The sequence below is a fragment of the Saimiri boliviensis genome, chromosome 1, assembly GCF_048565385.1.
Source record: "Saimiri boliviensis isolate mSaiBol1 chromosome 1, mSaiBol1.pri, whole genome shotgun sequence".
Lineage (NCBI taxonomy): Eukaryota > Metazoa > Chordata > Mammalia > Primates > Cebidae > Saimiri > Saimiri boliviensis.
The window spans coordinates 123809627-123834424 of record NC_133449.1 but is presented as its reverse complement, the minus strand read 5'-3'; the positions used below and the strand labels follow the sequence as shown (position 1 = coordinate 123834424).

Genomic DNA, 24798 nt, shown 5'->3' with positions numbered 1-24798 from the left:
GATGTTGCTGGACATTGGATGGTTTTTGTCTTTTGGCACTGTGAGTAGTGTTGCTATGAACACTCATGTACAGTAGTTTCTCCTTCCCACCATCTGTGGTTTTGTTTTCCATTGTTTCAGTCACCCACCATCCAAAGATATTAAATGAAAAAATCCAGAAATAAAGTATTTATAAGTTTTTTTCTTTTTTTGAGAGAGAGTCTTACTCTGTCAACCAGGCTAGAGTGCAGTGGCGTGATCTCGGTTGACTGCAACCTCTGCCTCCGGGTTCAAGTGATTCTTGTGCCTCAGCCTCCAGAGTAGCTGAGATTACAGGTGCCTGCCACCACGCCCAGATAACTTTTTGTGTGTTTTTAGTAGAGATGGGGGGTTTCACCATGTTGGTCAGGCTGGTCTCAAACTCTTGACCTCAGATCCTCAGCCTCCCAACATGCTGGGATTACAGGTGTGAGCTATCAGGTTTGCCCAACAATTCATTTGTTTTAAATTGTGTGCTATTCTGAGCAGTGTAATGAAATCTTTTGCTGCCTGGCTCTGTCCCATCTGGGATATGACTCATTCCTTTGTTCCGCTTATGCACGCTGTGTTAACTACCTGCCCACTAGTTATCAACATCATCTTGTTTGCTCCTAACATCCAACCATCAACACAATCACGGTTTGATTATCCAGGATCGCCCAAAGCAGATGATCCTCCTCACATATCAGAAGGTCAATAGTAGCCTAATGCTACATTGCAATGCGTGTCATTCACCTCACTTTATCTCATCACATAGGCATTTCAGCCTTCCACATCATAAGGAGTAGAAGGGTGAGCACAACACAGTAAGATATTATGGGAGTGGCTGGAGAAGTTAAAAAAAAAAAAAAAACCTAAAGTATAGATGGGATTTGGTACTTTCCAAGGTTTAAGGCATCCACTGGAAGCCTTGGAAAGTATTCCCTGCAGATAAATGGAGACTACTGTTCAAGGATTTTTTTTTGAGCCCGTTTTAAATTCTTTTAGGTATGTACCTAGGAGAGGACTTTCTGGGTCATATGATAATTCTATGTTTAGTTTTTTGAGAAACCACCAAGCCGTTACATTTCTACCAGAAATGTACAAGGGTTCTGATTTCTCCACATTCTCACCAACATTCATTATCTTCCACTTTCAAAAATTTCAGCTGTCCTCTTGAACATATTCTTTATCAAATTAAGGAAGTTTCCTTCTGGGACAGCATCACTTTGTAATATGCTTGACAAAACTGCATACTCTCAACCTAGTTATGGGAAAACGTCAGAGAAATCTGCACTAAGAGACATTTTACAAAACTAAGCATTCTTCAAAAAGTGTTAAGGTCATAAAGACAAAGAAAGACTGAGCAACGGTTCCAGATTGGAGGAAAGTAAGTAGACATGACAATTAAATGCTAGATGGGATCTTGGACTGGATCCTGGGTCAGAAAGGGACATTAATGGGAAATCTAGCAAACTTTCAAGAAGGTGGCCGGGCGTGGTGCCTCATGCCTGAAATTCCAGAACTTTGGGAGGCTGAGCTAGGCAGATCACCTGAGGTATGGAGTTTGAGACCAGCCTGGCCAACATAGTGAAACCAGCCTCACTCACCTACAACCACCCCATATGGTTTTTTGTTGTAAAGCGGAGTCTCACTCTGTCACCCATGCTGGAGTGCAGTGGTGTAACCTCAGCTCACTGTAGCCTCCACCTCCCAGGTTCAAGTGATTCTCATGCCTTAGCCTCTCAAGTAGCTGAGATTACAGGCACGGGCCACCACATCTAGCTAGATTTTGTATTTTTAGTGGAGACTGGATTTCTCCAGGTTGGCCAGGCTGGTCTTGAAGTCCTGACCTCAAGTGATCCGCCTGCCTTGGCCTCCCAAAGTGCTGGGATTATAGGTGTGAGCTATCTCGACGGCCCCATGTGCTATTTTGAAGTGTGTTGTTTAATCTCCAACTATTTTTGGATTTTCCAGCTATTATTCTGTTACTGACTCTTAGTTTAATTCCACTGTAGTCTGAGGACAGACATATGATTTCCATTGTTTTAAATGTTGGCTAGGCACAGTGGCTCAGGCCTGTAATTCCAGCACTTTGGGAGGTTAAGGTGGGAGGATGACCTGAGCTCAGGAGTTCGAGACCAGCCTGGCCGGCATGGTGAAACACCACCTCTACCCAAAATACAAAAAGTTAGCTGGTCGTGGTGGTGTGTACCTGTGGTCCCAGCTACTCAGGAGACTGAGGTGGGAGGATCGCTTGAACCTGGGAGGCAGAGGCTGCAGTGAGCTGAGACGGCACCATTGCACTCCAGCCTACATGACAGAGTAAGACCCTGTCTTAAAAAAAAAGTTAAGGTTTTTTAAAAAAATTATTATTACTATTTAAAAATTTTTTCCTGTTCACTTAGAGGGAATGGAAGGTGGTTTTCTTTTTTAATGGCCCAGAAGTTGTTCTTTTTTAATGGCCCAACATCTTGGTGAATGTTCCGCATGGGCTTAAGAAGAGAAGAATGTGTATTCTACTGTTGCTGAATGAAGTTATCTATAAGTAGCCATCATATCCCGTGGATTGGTGGCGGTGTTGAGTTTGCCTAAGTCCTTACTGCTTTTTTGGCTGCTGGATTTGTCCCATTATGAAAAGGGAGGTTGGAGTCTCCAACTATAATAGTGGACTCATGTATTTCTCCTTGGAGTTCCATCAGTTTCTGCCTCATGTACCACTGCGACCAGCTACACCACTGACTTTCAAACTGATTATTTGTATAATTGACTATTATCTACTATATTCATTACTGTTTTCTATTTGTTCTTGTTCTTCATTCCTAATTTTGTCTTTCACCCTTTTTTTGCCTTTTTGTGGTTTTAATTAGGCATTTTGTATGATTCTGTTTTATGTCCTTTCTTGGCATATTAGTTATACTTCTTTTTTACTTTTTTTTTTTTTTTTTTGAGATAGAATCTCACTATGTCGCTGAGGCTGGAGTGCAGTGGCATGGTATCAGCTCACTGCAAGCTCCACCTCCTGGGCTCAAGGGATTCTCCTGCCTCAGCCTCCTGAGTAGATGGGATTATAGGTATCCACCACCACATCCAGCTAATTTTGGATTTTTAGTGGAGATGGGGTTTCACCCTGCTGACCAGGGTGATCTCAAACTCCTAACCTCAAGTGATCTGCCCACCTCAGCCTCCTGAAGTGCTGTGATTAAAGGCGTGAGCCACCACATCAGAAAAATAGCTGGCTACTTAATTTTACTTTAATTTTAAAGAGTTGTCCTTGAGTTTGCAATATACATTTACAATTAAATTTAGTCCTCTTTCAGCTAACACTGTGTTTTTTCAAGGGTTGTGTAAATACCTTGTAATAAAACATTCCTAACTCATCTCTCCTGTTCCTTATATTGTTCTTATTCATTTCATTTTATACATAAGCATATATATATATATATATATATATAAAATATATATACACACACACGCACACACACATAAGTGTAATCATACATAACTGAATACATTGTTGTTATTTTGAACAAACTGTTATCTGTTAGATCAATTAAGATTAAGAAAAATGAAAGTTTTTCTTTTACTTCCATTTATTCATTCTCTGGTCCTCTTCCTTTCTCTATATGAATCTGAGTTTCTGACCTACATTATTTTGGTTCTCTTTGAAGAACTTATGTTAACATTTCTTGCAAGACAGTTTTAATGACAACAAATTTGCTTCCAAATTTCTTTCCTCCTCCCCCTCCAAAAAGCATAAGGAGATTTTTCTCAGAAATTCACTGTGAGACCTGCAAGATAAATCTCACAAATATGTGGGGACCCCATCAATGACAGATTGGATAAAGAAAATGTGGTACAGATACACTATGGAATATTATACAGTCATAAAAAAGAATGAGATGTTGTCTTTTGGGGAACATGGATAGAGCTGGAGGCCATTAGCCTTTGCAAACTAACACAGGAACAGAAAACCAAATACTGAATGTTCTCACTTAGAAGTGGAAACTGAATGATGAGAACATGCGGACACAAAGAAGGGAACAGCAGACACTTTAGACTATCTGAGGGTGGAGGATTGGAGGAGGGAGGCACTCAGAGAAAAGAATTATTGGGTGCTAGGCTTAGTACCTGGGTGATGAAATAATCGGCTCAACAAACTCCCCTGACATGAGTTTATTTATATAACAAACCTGCACATGTACCCTTGAACCTAAAATAAAAGTTAAAAAAATAAATCAAACGTATATACCCAAAGGATTATAAATCATTCTATTATAAAGATGCATGCACACGTATGTTCATAGAGGCACTGTTTACAATAGCAAAGACCTGGAACCAACCCGAATGCCCATCGATGATAGACTGGACAAGGAAAATGTGGCACATATACACCATGGGATACTATGCAGCCATAAAAAATGATGAATTCGTGTCCTTCATAGGGACATGGATGAATCTGGAAATCATCATTCTCAGCAAACTAACACAAGAATAGAAAATCAAACACTGCATGTTCTCACTCACAGGTGGGTGTTGAACAATGAGAACACATGGACCCAGGGAGGGGAGCATCACGCACTGGAGTCTGCTGGGGGGGCAACGGAGGGACAACAGGGGGATGGGGAGGTCAGTGAGGGATAACATGAAGAGAAATGCCAGATGTAGGTGAGGGGGGGATGGAGAGAGCAAACCACATTGCCATGTGTGTACCTATGCAACAATCCTGCATGATCTTCACATGTACCCCAGAACCTAAAGTACAATTTAAAAAACAAGGAAAAAGAAAGAGAAAAAAATAAATCAAACAACAAACAAATAAATGATATGAGACAATAAAAAAAAATGTGGGGGCCTTCTGATGCCTAGGGCCTCCTGGCGTTTTGTCTATCGGACTTGTCTACACCAAGCTTCCAGCAACTCGTCAGTTACAGGTTAGATTTCCCTACTTCAGCTCTGCTTGCCACCGAGGTTTCAGCCCGCAGGTTTCTGCTCCAGTAAGTTGTGATTCTCCGTGAGGCTTCTAGTTTTTAAGGCTGCCGTGGATCTGGGAGAGGGTATGGAAACAGAACAAGCTAAAATGCTACAAAAGTCACTCTTCTTTCAGAGATGCAATGTAGCCTCTTGACGAGAAGCTCCTTCTTTATTGAAACCTGGTGGTTAACTTCCAAAGCCTAGAAAAGTTGATTTTTTGTCCTTTGTTGCCAATGTCCTTATTGCTTTCATGGAAAATTGAATTTTTGGAAGTCCTTACTGCACCTTTCTAGAATTACTTCTCTCTATCCTGCATTTTAATTCCACATATACTTTCAACACCAACAAACTTTTGTTTTTTTTTTTTTTCGAGATGGAGTTTTGCTCTTGTTGCCCAGGCTGGAGTGCAGTGGCACGATCCTGGCTCACTATAACCTCCACCTCCCAGGTTCAAGAGATTCTCCTGCCTCAGCCTCCCGAGTAGCTGGGATTACAGGCATGTACCACCATGCCCGGCTAATTTTGTATTTTAAGTAGAGAAGGGGTTTTGCCACGTTGGACAGGCTGGTTTCGAACTCCTGACCTCAAGTGATCCACCCGCCTTGGCCTCCCAAAGTGTTGGGATTATAGGCATGAGCCACCACGCACAGCCAACAAACATCATTATTTTATACAGTCAGTACCCATTTATATTTAATTGTATACTTACCTTTCTGCTGTTTGTCATTCCTTCTTGCCTTCTTATTCCTTTGTGTTCGATAATTTCCCTTCTGTTGAAGAGCCTCCTTTAGTATTTCCTTTATTATTTTATTATTATTTTTATTTGAGACAGGGTCTCATCCTTTTGCCTAGGCTGGAGTGCAATGGTGTGATCTTGGCTCACCACAACCTCCACCTCCCAGGCTTAAGCGATTCTCGTGCCTCAGCCTCCCAAGTAGCTGGGACCACAGGCATGCACCATCACACCCAGCTAATTTTTGTATTTTCAGTAAAGATGGGGTTTCACCATGTTGGCCAGGCTGGTCTTGAACTCCTGGCCTCAAGTGAGTGATCTGCCTGCCTCAACCTCCCAAAGTGCTGGAATTACAGGTGTGAGTCACCGCACCCGGCCTCATTTTAACTTCATATCTGAAAGAACTTTTAATTGAGAATAGAATTCTAGGTTAGCTGTTATTTTGCTTGAGCATGTAGGAGCCAAGGAAAACTTCTGTGTCCTCCAGAGGTTCACTTAACATGAACTAGCAGATTAATAGGGAAAGAAGGCATACAAAATCTTTGTAGCATGCACAAACATGGAAGCCATATACAAAGTATTCAGATGCAAAGAGGGGACAGAACGTTCAGGCCTAAATACTCTCTTCTTAGGGGAGAGATGTATGGAGCAGGGAGGCAGATATTATTTTGTAAATGATTCTCTTTGGAAGCTGGTTTGGACATTACAGGAAAAGGCAGAACTGCACAGGAACACAGGTTGTCCTAGTATGCAAATTAAGTCTCCTAAATAATTTCTTAGAGTCGCCTTCAAAAGAATTGATGAAGCCTGGATGCAGTCGCTCACTCCTGTAATCCTACCACTTCGGGAGGCTAAGGCATGTGAATTACCTGAATCAGGAGTTCAAGAGCAGCCTGGACAACGTGATGAAACCCCGTCTGTATTAAAAACTGCAAAAAAATTAGCCAGGATTGGTGGCAGGCACCTGTAATCCCAGGTACTTGGGAGGTTGAGACACGAGAATCTCTTGAACCGGGGAGGCGGAGGTTGCTGTGAGCTGAGATCGCACCATTGCACTCCAGCCCGGGCAATGAGAGTGAAACTTCATCTCAAAAAAAAAAAAAAAAAAAAAAAAAGAATTGAATAGTTTGTCTGGGCATGGTGATGACTTCCAGCTTCTTCTCTTTGCCAGTGGTTAATCTTTCCTGATTATTTGATGAGATTCCTAGGGAGGGGGTTTTAATTGTATTTCATTTGGAAAGGAGCTTTCTTAGTCGGATAAGGAAATTCCAGAGAGTGTGCCTCCAAGTGCTCTGGGAAAGAGGATCGGAGAGACAGGAATGTTCGGGGGAAGGTCAGAAAGAGCTCTTGTTTCTGAGGCTTACTTCTGAGGCCTTTTAATTTTCAAAGCACTCAGCATGCCAGGGTGCCATATTTTGGGGAATCGTTTTCTGAGCCACCGAAAGCTCTACAAATATTCCATGGGATTATTCTCTAGGCTTCCAAACTTTCTGCTGCATAACTATTAATTAATTATTATTCTTTTGAAAATGATGTGTCCTTTTATTCTGTGGTCACATTACAAGGTGTTTTTTTTTTTTCCCCATGGGGCTTCTTGGGTCTGTGACTTGATATCTTTCATCACTTGGCGGCAGGCTCTTCAAACATTGTTCCTTTCCCTTCTTTTTCTCTCCATCTGAAATTCCAATTACACGTATGTTTGACCTTTTCACCATGTCCCATGTGTCACCCAAGTTGTTTAATGAACGCTGGGCATTGTGTATAAAAAATTATGGAGATAATTTGAGACTCTCACGATGTAACTTTTCTCAACAGAGGATTATTTTTTATGTTGGCAAGCAGTTCGAATAAATACGGATTACCTTAATCCAGTCTGAGCCTGATTTGGTTTGAAATCAAATTTTATTCTTTAGAAGGATCAGGTTATTTTGATTTTACCTCTATTCCTAGGGTGTAGGTCTTCTGGGATCCTAATTGGAGACCTGGGGTCTTTATTCCTCCACAGTGAACCCTGAACTTCTAAGTTTTGTCTCTTTAGTGATGTGAGACTCCCGAGAATAGTGCTCAGCTTTCAACTTGCCAGGCTCAATGCTACATATGCATCAGCTAAGACCCCAAGGGGACTACTTCTGAGCATCTTAGCTTAGCCCCATGGCACTTAGGAATTGGCTAATGCTTCATTGGGGAGCCAGGCATCCTGCTAGCCTCATTTCAATGCACCTTCTTTTTCTCAGGCATTTAGTTTTTTTAGGTACCTTCTCTCTGCAAACAGCAAATAAAAAATGTAAATAAACTTTTTATTTTGGAATAAAAGTTGCAAAACAGGATGGAGTTCCCATACATCCTTTATCCAGTTTCCCTAATTGTTAACATCTTGTCTCACTAGCTGTGTTACATTTAGGAAAATGAAGTTCACATTGATACAGTGCTGTTAGCTGAACTGTGTTTATTCAGATTTCACCAGGTTTTCCATGATGTCCTTTTTCTGTTCCACCACATTATGTTTATTTGCCGTATCTCCTGAGTACGTTATGGTCTGTAACAGCTATCATCAGTCTTTTTCTTTTGTTTTGTTGTTGAGAATTTTTAGAAGTACTGGTTAGGTGTTTTGTAGAATGTCCCTCAGTTCGGGCTGGTTCGATGTTTTCTTATGATTAGATGGGACCATGGGTTTGGGAGAAAAATGTCAGAGATGCTAAGTACTCTACGGATTGCGTATCAGGGAGTACGTGATGTAAACGTAACTTTTTACTAATGGTTTCAACTTTGATCACTTAGTTGTGAAAGCTGATAACACAAGTTGGGTCATTTTTGTCATACCCAACTAAATCAGAGTGGAGGGGCTGTGGGAAAAAGCACTTGAGGCACATAGAACTGCTCCAAGTATTGAATTATCTGCAAATCCAGCTGCTAAAACTGCCTGTAACCTGAAGACCAATTTTACCTAGCAGCTGCTGAAATGACCTGCTGTGACTGTAAGATTAGTTTTACCCATGGTGTCACTCTTTAGAGCTTGCTAGCTACCCAGAGCTTCTTTAGTGCCCATCAGCTTTCTTTTAAAACAGTACATAACATTTATCTTTTTTTTTTTTTTTTTTTTTTTGTGAAGGAGTTTCGTTCTTATTTTCCAGGCTGGAGTACAATGGCGTGGTCTCAGGTCGCTAGAACCTCCACTTCCCGGGTTCAAGCGATTCTTCTGTCTCAGCCTCCCGAGTGGCTGAGATGACAGGCACCCACCACACCTAGCTAAGTTTTGTTTTAGTAGAGATGGGGTTTCACCATGTTGGCCAGGCTGGTCTCGAACTCCTGACCTCAGGTGATCTACTCACCTCGACCTCCTTAAGTGCTGGGATTACAGGCATGAGTCATTGCACCCGGCCAACATTTATCTTTTTAATAAAGCCCCCAGTCTTTTCTTTGCTCTGCAGACAAACCTAAAACCATCCAGTCTATGTGTATGCCCTGAACTGCAATTCTTGCTTCCCAAAATAAAAAGTTAAATTTAGAGATTTGTCTCTACATTTCATTTTGACTTTGACATAGTTAAAGCAGTGTCTGCCAGATTTCTCCAGTAAAGTTGTTTTCCTCTTTCTGCACTGTATGCTTTGGAAGTGGGTCTCTGAGAACAGCCCCCACATAAGGAGATTTAAGCTCCACCCAATAAAGACAAGTATCTACTGATCTAATTTGGAATTTTTTCTGTATGAAAAATTTGTTGCTCAAATAGTTTTTTACTTTTGTTGTCATGAAACCAGAATTTCTACTTGTTCAGTGTAAGCATTGGTCTAATACAAGCTAGTTTGCTGTGATTGGAAACGGAAATCTGCTGCATTTATTCTTAAGACATATATGCTGGGCGTGGTGGCTCACGCCTGTAATCCCAGAACTCTGGGAGGCCAAGGCGGGTGGATCACAAGGTCAAGAGATCGAGACCATCCTGGTCAACATGGTGAAACCCCATCTCTACTAAAAATACAAAAAAAATTAGCTCGGCATGGTGGCGTGTGCCTGTAATCCCAGCTACTCAGGAGGCTGAGGCAGGAGAATTGCCTGAACCCAGGAGGCGGAGGTTGCAGTGAGCCAAGATCGTGCCATTGCACTCCAGCCTGGGTAAGAAGAGCAAAACTCTGTCTCAAAAAAAAAAAAAAAAAAAAAAAAAGCCGGGCGCGGTGGCTCAAGCCTGTAATCCCAGCACTTTGGGAGGCCGAGGCGGGTGGATCACGAGGTCGAGAGATCGAGACCAACCTGGTCAACATGGTGAAACCCCGTCTCTACTAAAAATACAAAAAATTAGCTGGGCATGGTGGCGCGTGCCTGTAATCCCAGCTACTTAGGAGGCTGAGGCAGGAGAATTGCCTGAACCCAGGAGGCGGAGGTTGCGGTGAGCCGAGATCGCGCCATTGCACTCCAGCCTGGGTAACAAGAGCGAAACTCCGTCTCAAAAAAAAAAAAAAAAAAAAAAAAGACATATATATGTTTAGAGGAAGCTAGTAAAAGTAATTATGTCTGGCATCTGTGGCAAATGAGATTATATGTGTATGTGGTGGATTTTCACTTTCTGTAGTTATATACATTTGCATATTTTATAACAAGCACATATTTTATTTTGCAATCAGTAAAACAACGCTGCTTTATCCATTTTACAAAAATAACAGAACAAAACAGGGGTCTTCACCTTTATTCCTTAAGGGAGAGGAAAAAAGTCTCTTTTCTCTACTCATCTTAGATTTTCCAGCTGAGGCCCTGTAAATTAGATTTACAGAAGGCAGATTAACAAGAGAGAAACCAACAGCAGTTTATTAATGCAGGCATTGCACATACCCACGGGAGCACCCAGTGATGAGTAACTCCAAGAGGTGGTTACAATGTGGACTTTGTAGAGATCTTAACAACAAAAAAAAAATAAAGAAAGTTTTAGAAAGTGACAATTGGTAGTGCGCCCCTGTAGTCCCAGCTAGTCAGGAGGCTGAGGCAGGAGAATCACTTGAATCCAGGAGGCAGAGGTTGCAGTGAACCAAGATCATACCACTGCACTCTGGCCTGGGCAGAAGAGTGGGACTCCAACTTAAAAAAAAAAAAAAAAAAAAAAAAAAAAAAAAAAATGGAAAGAAAGAAAATAACAAGACAAAGGAAAAGGACTTTGAGCTTCTGGTAAAATTTGCACAGGCAAATAAATACATGGGAAAACTAATGCAGGATAAGGGCTAGTGAGGTTTACTATGTTGATTCCTCTGGTGCCCTGTGGGCTAAGGGTCTAGCACTGTTTCCAGTGATTAATTTCTGTCCTTTGTTGTAGAGAGGGGAGGAAGGACATATTAACAAACGTTTTTCCTGCTTTTAGGCAAATAGAGGAAGGCAGAGAGCTTTTCTGTCAGAGTTCTATCACCTAGGCTAGAGTGCAGTGGCGTGATCTCAGCTCACTGCAATCTCCGCCTCTGGGCTTCAAGCAATTCTCATGCCTCAGCCTCCTGAGTATCTGGGACTACACGCATGCACCACTACGTCTGGCTAATTTTTGTAGTTTTTTTTTTTTTTTTTAAGTAGAGACTGGGTTTTGCCATGTTGGGCAGACTGGTCTCGAACTCCTAGCCTAAAGTGATTCACCTGCCCGGTCTCCCAAAGTGTGGGATTACAGGTGTGAGTCAGCATACCCAGCCAGAGAGCTTTTCTTGTATCTGCTTCTTCTCAGTTATCTTGAGTTCAAAATCATCTTTACAATTAAGTGGTATGTTTTGGGGTGACATATTCTGCTACCCTTCAGCTTCCATGATCTATGACTGTTGTCTCTTAGGGCAGGGAAAATATGGAGTTCACTGTTTAGATTATTTAGCTCAGAGTCACATCTTTTTCCCATAAACTCTGCTAAATGGATGTTTGGGGCACAAGGAACTGCACTCTTGGGTGAGTATGCATCATACCCAAAAACCTGGGGTCTGGAGTTCAGATTCTGCACCTACCACTTACGACTGGCTGAGTAACCTTGACCAGCATACTTACCTTTTTGTGCCTCTATTTATCTGCTTCTGGGGTTATTGTGAAGAATAAATCAGATAATGAATGTAAAACATTTTGCATAGTACCTCTGCCTGCAAAGTGCTCATTTCACGTTCACGGTGATTATTACTAGGAATCAAATGCAAGCTCGGAAGAGTCAGTCCTGAGCTTGATCGTCTGAGACTCTTCTCTGGACTGAATCCCCCTTTGGAGCCCTGCCTGCTTTCAGGGGTCATTCAGATCTAATTTTCTCTATAAATTTGGTTGCTAAGAAAGAGTGCATTTTCCATACTGGCTAAGCATTTACAAATATGTATGTAAAATCACGGAGGCAGGAACAAGTCAAGCCCTGGGAATTTGCTTTTCACCCTTTGTTCTTTAACAGTGAGTTTTTTTCTTTTTAAAATCAAATAAACAAGCCAGCTAACAGTCTTCAGTCTCACCATGATCTGTCATAGTCTAGAATCAGGTCTGGTCCCCCAAGGGCCTGGAGCTGAGCCCAGTATCTAGATGGTGTCAGGCTGTGGTGATCCAGGATGCTGACTCATCTGACACCAGCAGGTGCTGGGACAGGTGAGGCCCACGTGTGCATTAACATAAGGCATCGAGGGACCCATCGAATGCCACATTTGTGGTGGAAAAGCACTGAATGCTCTCTGCAACATGATTAGCTGATTAGTTCGCTGGGAGCTTGTTTTGTTCCTGTTATGGAGACTAATCATGTGTTGTTTGAATGTGTGAGATGTTCCAGCTCCAATAAAGACATTAGTGACCATGAATAAATAAGATGTGTTTGCATTTCCAAGTAGTGGGTTGGAATTTCATAATTTTCTATTTCCCCACCAGCATCTCATTTTCCTGAAGCATCTCCAGCCCTGTTTGCTAGATTCTAGACACAGGATTTCATCCAAAAGAACAAATTTTCAGGCTGCAAAATGAAAAGAAGAGACTAAATATTAACTGAATGTTGTCAAGAAACCTGGGCTTTCATGGCCTTGGTCTGTAATGACTGTGGACAAATTGGTTGAGTTCCAGGCATTGTGTTGAGTTTTATTTATATTTATTTATTTTGAGATGGAGTTTCACTCTTGTCACTCAGGCGTGCAGTGGCACAATCTTGGCTCACTGCAGACTTTGCCTCCCGAGTTCAAGCAATTCTCCTGCCTCAACCTCCCAAGTAGCTGGGATTACAGGCGTGCACCACCATGCCCAGCTAATTTTTGTATTTTTGGTAGAGACAGGGTTTTACCATGTTGGCCAGGCTGTTCTCAAACTCCTGACCTCAGGTGATCTGCCCACCTTAGTCTCCCAAAGTGCTGGAATTAAAGGCGTGAGCCATCACACCTGACCTGTGTTGAGTTTTAGACACATGACCTCATTTCCTACTCCCCTCAAATTTGGCCGGGCATAATGGCTCACTCAGTACTTTGGGAGGCGGAAGCAGGTAGATCACCGGAGGTCAGGAGTTCGAGACCAGCCTGGCCAACATGGAGAAACCCTATCTCTACGAAAAATACAAAAATTAGCTGGGTGGGATGGCAGGTGTCTGTAATCTCAGCTATTTAGGAGGCTGAGGCAGGAGAATCCCTTGAGCCCAGGAGGTGGAGGCTGCAGTGAGCCAAGATGGTGCCACTGCACTCCAGCCTGGGTGACAGAGCGAGACTCCATCTCAAAAAAGAAAAAAAGGGTGGGTACGGTGGCTCATGCCTGCAATCCCAGCACTTTGGGAGGCCAAGGTGGGTGGATCACGAGGTCAGAAGATAGAGACCATCCTGGCCAACATGGTGAAACTCTGTCTCTACTAAAATACAAAAAATTAGCTGGGCATGATGGCACACACCTGTAGTCCCAGCCAGTGAGCTGAGATCATGCCGCTGTACAGTAGCCTGGCAACTGAGCAAGACTCCATCTCAATCTCAAAAAAAAAAAAAAAAAAAAAAAAAAATCTGCAAGGCCACTATTACTTTGTACTAGTCCTTGGCCTGCTTGCTCAGTGATTGTATCTGAACTTAATATTTATTTGCCTAATTGCTATCACCTCCAGAACATATGAGTTTGCCTCCCTATTATGTGCTTAAAGAAAGTAGAAGCAAAAATCAACATCTGTCTCTTACGTAGGAGATTTATTGCTTTTAAACCAAAAGCCTGCTTGTTGGACATGAGCAATATTCTGAGCTGTTTTTATTCACCTTTCTAACACTGCATTATAGACCAACAGGTTTGTATGCCTGCTGTGCAGTAACAGATCCATTACGCTGAGGCAACAGGGTTTGCAGCAGAGAAAGAGTTTAATGATCGCAGGGCACTGAGTGAGGAGATGGGGGAGACCCTCAAATCCATCTCCCTGAGAATTTCTGTGCTGTGTTTTTCCTAAGGAGATCACGGAGGAGGGATTGGAATACTGGGGTCACTGATTGGCCGAGGTAAGGGGGATGAAGTCATCAGAATGTGGACAGCATTCTTTGGTGAGTCAGCTTCTTGTGGGATCCTTCAGACCCTGAGTCAGTTTCACCAGTGTGCAGAACCTGAAAGGATCTCTCGAAGGGAAAACTTTAACATTTCATAATGTCCAAGTTGCTATGTATAGAGCAGTTAAGGTGACTGATAATCCTGTAACAGGGTCTATGGGATTCTAGGACAAGAGGCACCAAACAACCCTGAGGAAGCAGCTCAGAGAGCCACTGATCTCGTGATAAATTCTGGGCGTGCAGCAAGCTAGGTTTGTTTTCCTTTCTCTTCATGCTGTCTCCTCTGATTAATTTTTTTTTTTTTTTGAGGTGGAGTTTCACTCTTGTTGCCCAGGCTGGAGGGCAATGGCATGATCTTGGCTCACTGCAACCTCCGCCTCCTGGGTTAAAGTGATTCTCCTGCCTCAGCCTCCTGAGTAGCTGGGATTACAGGTGCCCACCACAGTGCCCAGCTAGTTTTTTGTATTTTTAGTAGAGATGGGTTTTACCATGTTGGCCAGGGTGGTCTCGAATTCCTGACCTCAGGTGATCCACCAGCCTCAGCCTTCCGAAGTGCTGGGATTACAGGCGTGAGCCACCGTATCCGGCTGCCTGATTAATTTTATAAAGTTTATAAGGACACCAGTCTGGCGTTCAACAATTCAATTCAATTTTGACACTGTTTATCTGGAGTTAGCACCAGATCCCACAAGTTATGGGCTCAGTACCACAAGGCTGTCCCCGCTTCAGATGCCAATCACAAGTCCTATACTCCTGAAAGTTCCCATGACCTCCTTCTCAGGTTTGATGGTTCGGAAGTTCAGAAGAGCCCTTTACTTACAATTACTGGTTTGTTATAAAGAATGCAACTCAGCAGCAACCAGGTGGAAGAGACGAATAGGGCAAGATGTAAGATGTAAGGGAATTGGGTATGGAGCCTCTGTGCCCTCAGGAGGCACCACCCTCCAACACCTGGATGTGTCCACCATTCCCGAAGCTCTCTGAGCCCCTTTCTTTAGGGGTTTCTTATGGAGATTCCATTACACAGGCAAGACTGATTAAGTCATTGGCCACTGGTGATAAACTGTATCTCTACCCACTGTCCCCTCCGTGGAGGTTAGGAGGTGGGTCTGAAAGTGCCACCCCTCTAACTATGCTTAGGTCTTTCTGGAGATGAGCCCTCAGTCCAAAGCTTTCTAAGGGCCCCCACCACCAGTCATCTCATTAGCATACAGAAGTCACTTGCTACTGCGGACCTGGCTACTGGGGATCCCTTCAGCGCAGAACTGTGAGGCCAGCCTGGGCAACATAGGGAGACCCCATCTCAAAACAACACAAAAAAGACTCATCACTCCAAAGATTCCAAGTTTTAGGAGCTGTGTGCCAAGAACCAGGGACAAAGGCCAAATCTTTATCTTTTATTTTATATCAGTTAAGTTCCCCCAGTCAGTTGGGAAGGGCAGCAGAGGCTCTGAGGATGAGCTGCCATGGGCAGCTTAGGTCCTTGACCCCAGCTGCTTTGTTTCTTGTTAACTTTTTCCTTTTAATGAATAAAGACTCACTATGTTGCCCAGGCAAGTCTCAAACTCCTGGCCTCAGGTGATCCACCCACCTCTTCCACTCAAAGTGTTGGGATTACAGGTGTGAGCCACCGTGCCTGGCCTTCCCCCAGCATTTCTTAAGGAATTTTAAGGAACACTTCAAATACATGTGCATTATCACTGCAAACATTGTGAAACAAAGCCCATCTTACAGAAATAAAAACAAGCATGAAAACTTCCCTGACCTCATATTCCTTTCTACCTCTCATTTCTTTGTTTTCCTTTAAGTCTCAACAGAGATGTCTACACTATGGTCTTCAAGTCCTCCCATTCTCTCTTAAATATTCTCCAATACAGGGTTTGCCTCCACTTGTTCACCAGAACTGCTTCAAGGTTACCAGTGACCCTCCTGTGGCCATGTTCAATGACCACTCTCAGCTCTTGTCTCACTTTGCCTTCAGGAGCGTTTGATGGTTGACTCCCCCCCTTTCTGGCAAAGTTTTTCTTCACTTAGCTTCCGGAACCCCATTCTCTTCGGGTTCCTCCTACCTCTCTGCTGCCCCTTCTCAAACTCCTTTGCTCATTCCTCCTTAAAGCCCCACGTCTTAAACTTTGGGGTGCTCTAGGGTTCAGTCTACGGGATGTTTCTCTTCTCTATCTCCACTCCCTTGGTGATCTCTCTTTTTATTTTTTAATTAACCCTGGGAGATGTTTTCATCCCTTGGTGGTCTCAATTAATTTGCTTTACAAAAAAAAAAAAAAAAAAAAAAGAAAGACATAAGGTCTTGCTTTGTTGCTCATGCTGGAGTGCAGTGGCACAATCATAGCTCAGGGCTCGGGCAGGAACAGTGGTTCATGCCTGTAATCCTAGCACTTTGGGAGGCCGAGGTGAGCAGGTCACCTGAGGTCAGGAGTTTGAGACCAGCCTGGCTAACATGGTGAAATCCCATCTCTACTAAAAATACAAAAAAATTAGCTGGCGTGGTGGTATGCACCTGTATTCCCAGCTACCTGGGAGGCCGAAGCAGGAGAACTGCTTAAACTTAGGAGGCAGGGATTGCAGTGAGCCAAGATTGCACCACTGTACTCCAGCCTGGATAACAAGGGTGAGACTCCATCACCCTGGCTCAAGTGATCCTCCCACTTCAGCCTCTGAAGTAGCTAGAACTATAGGCGTGCACCACCAAACCCGGCTAATTTTTTTTTTTTTTTTTTTTTTTTTGTAGAGATGTTGCCCAGGCTGGTCTCAAACTCCTGGGTTTAACTGATCCACCAGCCGTGACTTCCCAAAGTGCTAGGATTATAGGCATGAGCCACGGCCCCCAGCCACTGTATACCTTATTTGTTGCTATAGCCCCGGTGTGCCTACAAATGGCTGGCACACAGTAAGTGATTAGTAAATGGTTACTGATCAATAAATGAATGAAGGATTGTATACGTTTAAAGTTACATATGAATTAATACAATCATAAGGTATCCAGTAAGCAGGAACACTTTTGCCCAGGGTGAACCACGTGGCTTTTCAGGACAGGCCATGGGTATACAGCCAACAGTAAATGAAGAGGCTGGCTTCTCTTGATAGTGACCCATGATCACTGCGGATCTGGATACACCGCTCCTTCTCACCCCTCTCCCTGTTTTGGGCCCTTAGCAGGGGCTCAGGGTGCCCAGGCAGTTAGTATCACATCTGTAGTGCTGCTGTGCCCTACACTATTAAAAATAATAGGCACCCTATTAAAATAATAGCACAGCCCACTGTAGTGCTGCTGTGCTATTATTTTTTAGCTGCACAATAATAACTGTTTTGTCACTGACAATATGCCTGAAATTCTGGTGCTCTATATGGCTTAACTGAATTCTCTCACTAACCCTTAGTGAGAGCCCCCCAACTTTTTTTCTGAGACAGAGTCTCACTCTGTCCCTGAAGCTGGAGCGCAGTGGCACAATCTTGGCTCACTGCAACCTCCTCCTCCTGGGTTCAAGTGATTCTCATGCCTCAGCCTCTCGGGTAGTGGGGATTACAGGCAAGAGCCACCATGCCTGGCTAATTTTTGTGTTTTTAGTAGAGATGGGGTTTCACCATGTTGGCTAGGCTGGTCTCAAACTCCTGACCTCAAGTGATGCATCCACCTTGGCCTCCCAAAGTGCTGGGATTATAGGCATGAGCCACAGTGCCCCGCAGTGATGGGCCCTTTCATTAACATCATTTTTCAGTTGAGAAAACTGGGGCTAAGATGTGTTAAGCAACTTGCCCAAGATCACACAGAGAAGCAGCAGATTGTGAAAGACTTAGTCCATCCCGAGGCTGTCACTGACAGGTGAAGCTAAACTATTTCTAGTGATCTGAGTGGACAGAAAGGGAGGAAAATGTGCTGGGGAAGTCTGTTCCCACATTGCATTTCAACATCAGGAACCCAGTGATAGCTCCAGCCCCAGTGGGCAGAGATGCTGCTTGTCTATGACAACAGTCTCCAGGACCCATTTGCTTTTCTATACTGATTAAATGGGCATTTTGTTGTGAGTGGGCACTGGGATTACCCCTTCCTTTCTCAGAGTTCTTGAACTTCTTAGACTCCCAAGGTGGGGGAATCACTTTGGGTCAGTAGTTTAGAGGACAGTGGAAACTTAGTGGGTTTTGCATTCAGTCGGGTGTGTGTGCACTGGCTAACACTATTGCCAGGTCCCTGACCACTCTAGCTCATTCCATCCCCCCTTCATAAAATCTGCCCACTGCACTGCAAGGTTAGCCACTGCCAGGACTGCTCACTGGGCAATTATCATTCTTACCATTTTTACGCATTTCAACCTGGTTTGCAGCCACTAAGCAGCCATTGTGGTTTAAACAACAATCCTCTTTGGACACAGACATAGGAATCAAAGCCTTTCACACCAAATGCTGGGAAAGTCTGTGATTGTGTTAACTAAGAATGCACTGTTTTCTGTTCTCCATGTCTGTGATTTTCACATTCCTGAGCACTGGCCAAGGGGGTTGTCCAAAATCCCGACAAACAGCATGACCGTTGTTTACCTTTTTTTCCTTGGCAGTTTCAGCACTGACTTGCTCTTTTTGTTTTGCTTTGTTTAGAACAAGTAACAGGCAGTAAAGGAACAAAATAGCAGGTCCCAGTGGGGGTGACAAAATGATATCTTTTTCAGAGTTGAAAACAAGTGTTCAAACAGAACTTGTACATGAATGATCATAGCAGCACTATTCACAGTAGCCAAAAGGTGAAAACAACTCACATGTCCATCAACACATAAACAGATAAATTGTAGTATATTTACACAATGGGAAAACAATGTGATATTACCCTGTTATAGAAAGAAACAGCATACTGATACAGGCTACAAAATGTATGAACCTTGAAAACATTATGCTAAGTCAAAAAAATGGGCCAGACACAAAAGGCCAGTGTACTATGATTCTATAAAACATCCAGACTAGGAGAATCCATAGAGACAAAAAGCAGATGAATGGTTGTCAGAGCTCAGGGAAGGTGGAGTGGGAAGTGACTGCTTAATGTATATGGGGTTTCTTTCTAGGGTAGTGAAAATGTTCTAGAACTAGCTGGTAGTGATGGTTGTACAACATTATAAACGTACTAAGTATCACCGATGGTAAAATTTGTTATATGCATTTTCTTTGTGTGTCAGACTGGTAACCTGCGGATGTCATAACAAGGCCTGAGGGAGTCACATCTCACACATGCATGTGAAGACCTAACCATCGTGCTTATGAACTCAAAAAGGATTGTGTTATGTGTATTTTATCACAATTTTAAAAATTTTCCCAAGAAGAAAAAGAAAAAATTTTGTTCAGAGATCTTTGGGCATTAACTCAAATTAATATTTACCCAAAACTCCAAAAAGAGAAAATTAACCAATTAAGACATTGGTTACATAGGCATATACATTTGTCAAAACTCCCTGAATTGTACTTAAGATCTATGTTTTACTATATGTACATTTTACCTCACTAAAAATTGGTCAATCAAAAGTAACAGAAAATACAACTATACTACCTGTAAAAATAATCTATGAAGAGGTGATATTATATTACCTATAAGATTGAATTATACAGCTTCTGAGAATCCAGGTAGTCATTGACAATGCTCTGTGGAGCTCTAGGAAGCCTATTGTTTAGTTATTTAAATTACCACTGAATTTTAGAAGGAATTGCATTGTGGAGTTGCAATCAAGGTAGATGTTCAGCGTCCCAGAGGTCACCGCATGTTCCTGTTGTGATATTCACAATGATATTCACCAAGTATGAATGTAATTTCACTGAATATTCTTTGGCTATAGGGTAGTCAATAATGAGAAGTATCCATTGCAAATAAAATTATTTATGGTGTCACATGGCTAGCTCATCCATCACTACATCTCTACTTCACCAGTGCATAATGTATAAAATCACATCGTATCTGACAAAAGAATCAGTGAAAGATTTTCTTTTCTTTTCTTTTTTTTTTTTTTTTTTTTTTGAGATGGAGTTTCTCTCTTGTTACCCAGGCTGGAATGCAATGGCGCCATCTCGGTTCACGGCAACCTCCGCCTGCTGGGTTTAGGCAATTCTCCTGCCTCAGCCTCCCGAGTAGCTGGGATTACAGGCACGTGCCACCATGCCCAGCTAATTTTTTGTATTTTTAGTAGAGACCGGGTTTCACCATGTTGACCAGGATGGTCTTGATCTCTTGACCTCGTGATCCACCTGCCTCAGCCTCCCGAAGTGCTGGGATTACAGGTGTGAGCTACCGCGCCCGGCCTATAATAACTATTATATATTATTTTATTTTATTTTTTATTTTAAGACGAGGTTTCACCATGTTGGTCAGGCTGGCCTTGAACTCCTGACCTGAGGTAATCCGCCCACCTTGGCCTCCAAAGTGCTTGGATTACAGGCGTGAGCCACCACGCCCAAGATTTTTCTTCTATTTACATTAGAAGCATCCAGTAAAACCATTCTCAAGCAAAAATTTAACATTTAACAACTTCACCAAATACGTATTTATTTACTGAAACCTAGATACATAGAATTACGGTATTAGAACTCTTCTGTAAGCGCAGTTTTTCACATGAATTAGTTTCCTCGGTTTTTAAAAATCTCATTGGAATTAGAAGGTGATTGTGAAAGCTTTCAGTTCCAAAGAAACTTTGTCTAGTTTTAGTCCTTGTTTGTTCCTTGCTGATACCAGATAGAAATAGGGTTATATGAACACCCTTTAAAATGGCCTAAGTCGGCCAGGCACAGTGGCTCATGCCTGTAATCCCAGCATTTTGGGAGGCTGAGGCAGGTGGATCACCTGAGGTCAAGAGTTTGAGAGCAGCCTGGTCAATATGGTGAAACCCTGTCTCTACTAAAAATATAAGAAGTATCCAGGCATAGTGGCGCATGCCCGTAATCCCAGATTCTCTGGAGGCTGAGGCAGGAGAATCACTTGAATCTGGGAGGCAGAGGTTGCAGTGAGCCAAGATCATGTCATTGCACTCCAGCCTGGGTGACAGAGCAAGACTCCACATCAATAAATAGATAAATAAACAAACAAACAAATAACATAAAAAGAAAATGGCCAAGTCTAACAGTTTCCCCCCACCCCCACCCACCAAAAAAAATAGGGGCTGGACAGGCTGACTCCTGTGCAATCCCAGCACTTTGGGAGGCTGAAGCAGGGCAGATCACTTGAGCCTGGGAGTTTGATACCAGTGTGGCCAAGACTCCATCTCTACAAAAAAAAAAAAAAACACAAAAATTAGCCAGTTGTGGGCTGGGTGCAGTGGCTCATGCCTGTAATCCCAGCACTTTGGGAAGCCGAGGCAGGCAGACCATGAGGTCAGGAGTTCGAGACCAGCCTGGCCAACACAGTGAAACCCTGTCTCTATCTGCTAAAAATATAAAAATTAGCCAGGCGTGTAATCCTAGCTACTCAGGAGGCAGAGGCAAGAGAATTGTTTGAACCCAGGAGGTGGAGGTTGCGGTGGGCTGAGGTGGCGCCGCTGCACTCCAGCCTGAGTGACAGAGTGAGACTCTGTCTCAGAAAAAAAAAAAATCAGTCCGATGTCGTGGTGTGTGCCTGTGGTCCCAGCTACTTGGGAGGATGATGTGAAGGAATCACTTGAGCCTAGGAGGTCCAGGCTGCAGTGGGCTGTGACCATGTCACTGCACTCCAGCCTGGGTGACAGAGTGAGACCATGTCTCAATCAATCAATCAAAATAAATACATAAATTAAATAAAATTACAAACTTCAGGTAAAACAAAAGCTGATAAAGAAATATAACAGCCGGGCGCGGTGGCTCAAGCCTGTAATCCCAGCACTTTGGGAGGCCGAGGCGGGTGGATCACGAGGTCAAGAGATCGAGACCATCCTGGTCAACATAGTGAAACCCCGTCTCTACTAAAAATACAAAAAATTAGCTGGGCATGGTGGTGCGTGCCTGTAATCCCAGCTACTCAGGAGGCTGAGGCAGGAGAATTGCCTGAACCCAGGAGGCGGAGGTTGCGGTGAGCCGAGATGGCGCCATTGCACACTCCAGCCTGGGTAACAAGAGTGAAACTCCGTCTCAAAAAAAAAAAAAAAAAAAAAAAAAAGAAATGTAACAAAAAAGTTTAAAAATGGGTAAGCATACATCTGGGGAAAAAAAGAAAAATAAATAAATAAATAAATAATTTAGCTTAAAAACATTTCTGAACTCTACAGTAAACATTTATATTGTCATAATATAAATCCTGTTTATTAAAGTTCAACTTCAAGAATCTATAGTTAGGTTGTGGTGCAGTGACTCAGGCCTGTAATCCCACCACTTTGGGAGGCTGAGGCAGGCGGATCACCTGAAGTTAAGAGTTCAAGACCAGCCTGGCTAACATGGTGAAACCCCATCTCTACCAAAAATACAAAAATTAGGTGGGCATGGTGGTGTGTGCCTGTAATCCCAGATACTCAGGAGGCTGAGGGAGGAGAATCGCTTGAACCTGGGAGGCAGAGATTTCAGTGAGCCAATATCATGCCACTGCACTTCAGCCTGGGTGACAAAGTGAGACTGTCTAAAAAAAAAAAGAAAAAGAAAAAGAAAAAAATCTATAGTTAGACAACATATAGAATGTAATTTTGATTATAGGACAGAAAGTAAATGCTATTCACCTTATCAATCTAAAATTAAAAGTTCAAATTATAGAAGTTGAAAGGTAAAAGGGAGAAGAGCTCAAAGAGCATGAGAGGGCTGATAGTCTCATTTCACGAAACAGGAACCAAAAGACACTACATAATTAATAGAATTAGAAGTAAAACTGTTAGCATATGACCAAAGTTACTGGAACAGACACACTATGTAACCAATGTTTATTCCCCTTTACTTCCTTATAATAGAAACTAGTTTTGTTCAGGGGATCATATGGTGTAATGATGATATGTAATGGATCGTTCATAAACCAAGGGATCTTAACTCTGGCTGGCCATTGAAACCACCAATTTAATTGGTCTAGGGCAAGGTTTTTCTTTTTCTTTTTTTTTTTTTTTAAGTAAGACAGGGTTTCACCATATTAGCCAGGTTGGTCTTGAACCCCTGACCTCAGGTGATCCACGTGCCTCAGCCTCCCAAAGAGGTGGGATTACAGGCCTGAGCCACTGTGCCCGGCTCTAGGGCAAGTTTTCTCAAGCTTGATACTACTGACATTTTGAACAGAATAATTCTGTGTTGTTGGGGGCTGTTCTGTGTGTTGTAGGGTGTTTTTCACCATCCTGGCTTCTACCCATTTAATGCTTGGAGCACCACACCCCCAGTCACAAGAATCAAGACTGTACACAGACATTGCCAACTTGCCCTTGGTTGAGAACCACTGGCCCTAGGATAAGACCATGTACAGAGACACACACTTAAAAATATACCTAGGAGATTCTAATATGTAACCAGGGTTGAGAACTATTGATATAAGCCAATTAGTCAATCCAATTTCTTACAGGTTTTTTCAGGTTCCCTTGCAGCTGTGTGTGGCCATGTGACCTAGTTCTGGCCAGTGAGATTTAAGTGGAAGTTTACTTTGCTAGAGGGTTTGTGAGAGGGTTTGTGAGAGGAGGTCTAAGAAAGCTAGTACTTTATTTATTTTATTTTATTTTTATTTATTTATTTTTTTACATGTCCCTCCTTGGAAGGTGGCTTCCAGGCTGGGTCTGAAAGCTTGTACTTTATTGACGAAAGGTGACAGACATAGCTCCTATTTCTTGCCTAGTCTTTTCTTTTTCCTGTTTATATGAAGCTGTGATGTTTGAAGTTGTGGCCACCATTTTGTAATCAAATGAAGACAAGCATGAATATAAAAACTAGCCCATTGAGGATGGCAGAGAGGAAAGATAGGGAAGGCATAAAATAAAAATTTTATTTAATTTTTACTTAATTTTTTAAGTTAAATTTTTATTTTATTTTAAACTAGGTCCCTGCTGGCAGTTTTTGGCAGCTGAACCAACAGTAAGCTGAACCAACTCATTTGTTAAATGAGTACAAATTTCTCCCTGTTTGTTTAAGCTGATGTAGGCAGGTTTTTGTTATCTGAGTGAAAATCAATCATAACTACTACAGTGACAAATGTAACAAAAGGAAGAAGTAAAAACATATAGTCTACTGGTAGGATGGAGATGGGAATGAGAGAGAATACTGTAAACAAGCTAAATCCTTATCTCTCATAACAGGAAGAATAAAGGGATAAATAAAAAGTTGTACATATATCCAAAATAATTAAAAACATATGTGCTCACAAACACTTATATATGAACGTTCATAGCAGCGTTATTTGTAATAGCCCAAAGTGGAAACAGTCTAAATGTCCATCAACTGATGAATGGATAAATGAAAAGTAGTCTATACATACAATGGAATATTAACCAGCCATAATAAAGTAATGAGGCACTGACACATGCTACAACGTGGATGAACCCTGAAATCATTACACTAAGTGAAAGAAGGTCACATATTGTGTGATTGCATTTATATGAAATACCCAGAATAGGTAAATCTATAGAAACATAAAGTAGATGGGCCTGGGGTGGTGGCTCACACCTGTAATTTCAGCACTTTGGGAGGCGGAGGTGGGCAGATCATTTGAGGTCAGGAGTTTGAGACCAG

General features: G+C 42.5%; 1 non-coding gene across 1 annotated transcript; it reads right to left on the bottom strand.

The window, feature by feature from the left end:
* Positions 1–19334: 19334 nt before the first annotated feature.
* LOC120362283 (small nucleolar RNA U13) lies at positions 19335–19438 on the bottom strand. The gene has a single exon (XR_005578239.1). It is a non-coding gene; the product is annotated as a small nucleolar RNA U13 (small nucleolar RNA).
* Between the last annotated feature and the right edge of the window lie 5360 nt (positions 19439–24798).